Below are 2,938 nucleotides of genomic sequence, written 5' to 3' on the forward strand. Positions count from 1 at the left end.
GGTTTCTCTAAATGTACAGAAACTGGGGCCAAGGGCACAATTAGAAGTATGCAATGGACACAATAATCTCAATTCATTTTTCTCTTTCTTTTTGGCAAGAAGATAATTCACTGAAAATTAAAATTTTTCTTTTTTAAATCCTTAAAAAAAAATCACCTTTCCAAAGCTTTTGCACTTAGTCACTTGCCTGCCATCTATCAGCCACCACGTATTCAATTATAAATAAAAATATATCAAAAGCCTCTGTGTACCAAGCAGTACTGGAATACTGTGGTCACCAAGGCAGACAAGGTGTTTGCTTTCATGGTACTTAGGTCTTACCTAGGGAAACAGACAATAATCAGATCAGTAATATAATTTCAGATGGTGTGGTGTGAGGACAAGAAGACTAAGTGCCATGAAACAGAGTGATGGGAAGAGAGTATTCATTATTAAATAGGATGGTCAGGGAGGACCGACATTTGACTGAAACCAGAATAATGAGGAGGCAGCCACTCAAAGATTTGGGAAAAGAGCCTCTCAAACCAAGGAACCAGCAGGTGCAAGGGCTTGGGAATTATTTGGCAATTTTAATGTTTTGGATACTGAGAATATGAGTCCTCTCTCCATTCCCCTACCCTCACTGATGAGAACCCAACAGCAAGGACAGTGTAAGATGGGAAGATTTTGTTCACCTTCTAGAAGTTAAAAGGCCTGGTAGGGAAATAAGCAGGAGTCAGGGAGAAAGTAAAGGTGACTTGAAACCCAAATTGTAGCCCAGGCCTACCGAGAAGCTTTTCTATAATGAAGGTGAATTCCAGGATTTGGTTTAAGTTTTGTTGATCCAATGACATTATTAACTAGCAAGGAATCCACCCTAGGTCACTCTTCTGGGCTTAGTGCATCCCTTTATTTCTAACTAAATCTTTCCTGAGGTAGAAAACAGCCACTTTGCTCTCTGTACTTATGCTCAACAGAGATCTTATAGTATAGGACTTTCTTACATTTGTGGTAAACTACTTTTTAACCATGCATCAAGGCAATAAAAATAGTTTTCATGTGATTATGTCTTTGGAAATCTGGCACAAAATGTGATTTCACTTAGCGAGTGTGGTGTGACAGCTGTAAATTGCCACATTCCAGCATAATGCTTCAATATTGTATTTTCAGTGTGGCTGAGTTGCCGGTTTTTTCTGGCTTTGACTGCATTTTCCACAGAGAAGCTGGCACTCAGACAAATCCCCTGAGACGTCCTCACAAAGAGATGCTGACAGATCTCTGTCTCTCAGAGGATCTAACTGGGCAGCGTTCCATCCAGACAGGCTGGGCCTGAGCGTGGGTGTCTGTGTCTGCTGACTACGGGAGGGGCTTCTCATTTTGTCGTGCCAACAGTCAAGAGACATAGAGAGCCCCTTGGGATGGGAGTTCTGCCCTGAGGCCAACGTGCTCTGGTACGAAGGCACTGGACCAGTTTAATAGGGCAAAGAGTCTTATGCGAGGAAGCCCAAAGTAGTGTTGCAGGCTACAGAATCAGATTTCTGTCCACGGCATATGGGTGGCTCATTGAGTGAGTGCTTAATAAATAATTGGTAGAGAGGGTTCAGGCACTCTCCTCGGTGCTTGTGATGTATAGATGAATACCTAACTCAAGGAACTCACCCTAACTTGGTTGGGGAAACAGCCTGGAGCTGCCGACCCTTTCTTGTCACCCCACCCCAACCCTAAGACTGCTTATAACTCATTCAGTGGATTTTCAACTAGTTCTTATCAAGTACTTCTTCTGTGCCAGGCGCTGTGGTCGGCCTAAGAGGTACAGACATGAACAAGACAGATTTTTCTAGGGTTAGTGTCGTACACACAGAAGTGTTATAAAAGTTCTCTTCGGGGTCTTGCATTAGATCGAGATGTGGTCAAGGACCCTTCATTTTTCCTTTCGAACACTATTATTTGAACTTTTCGTGACAAGCTTTTGGCCGTGATACTTTTTTGTATCTCGACAAAAATCTTCTGAGGCGCTGTTTGTGCCGCTCTTCTAGCTTTGAGAGCACAGCAAGGAATGAAGCAGAGTAAGTCCCCGTCCTCGTGAAACTTCCATTCCAACAGGGGAAGCCACAGAAAACAGAACAAAGCAAAATCCACACGAGCACGCCATACGATACGGTGAGGGTTGATGACATGTCCTATGGAAAAAATAATTTTTGAAAATAAAAAAGTTATTCTGATTTGTTCAGATACTCCCGACTCTTTAGAGACTTGGATTCTTTAACTGGCCTAGGCAAATGGCAATGAGAGAACTGGGCCAGAGGGCCAAGCCTCTGAAGCCTGGAACCATTTGGACTCATTCTCCACTCTCTCTGCCCAGCACAAATGAAAAGGCAGTGTGAGCTGCCTGCATTCTTTGGGCAGAAGAGTGATGTCAGGCCAGAGAGTTCGACCTGGCTGGTTGCTCTTGACCAGAGCCCAGGCCTTTCCCCACCCGGTCTGGGGACAGAACTCATTGCTGTGCCAGTATTTGAAGGTGCTGACCCTGCCTACCCCACATTCATGGCCTGCTTCTTTCCAGCTTCGCCAGCTGGTTTCCAGGGAGCTGATCCTACTGGGTTCCGGCCTGCCCTGTCTGACAACTGCCTGAACACTGGGACGTAAAAATTAGTTCTAAGTGCCTGAGTACAGTCACCACATTCCAGTCTATTTTTAGGATAAATCCTCCTTCTTTGGCTCCCTGAGAAACCACTCTTCTTTTCATTTCTAAACTGCTTCCATTCCCAGTTCAGACTGAGGTCTCTTCACCGGGGAATGCAAAGCTTAGGGCTTCCAGCTCCTGCTCACAGCCAAGAAGATGCTGTTTTCACTAAATTCCTCTAGTCAAAGAAGAGGTAAGACTTGCTATGATAGGAAGTTAAAGAAACACAGCCAAAACTGTATGCATACTGACATTACAAACATTTAAAAATCGTTT

This window comes from Ursus americanus, chromosome 16 (genome assembly GCF_024610735.1).
Source record: "Ursus americanus isolate L20-20 chromosome 16, mUrsAme1.1.p, whole genome shotgun sequence".
Taxonomy (NCBI): domain Eukaryota; kingdom Metazoa; phylum Chordata; class Mammalia; order Carnivora; family Ursidae; genus Ursus; species Ursus americanus.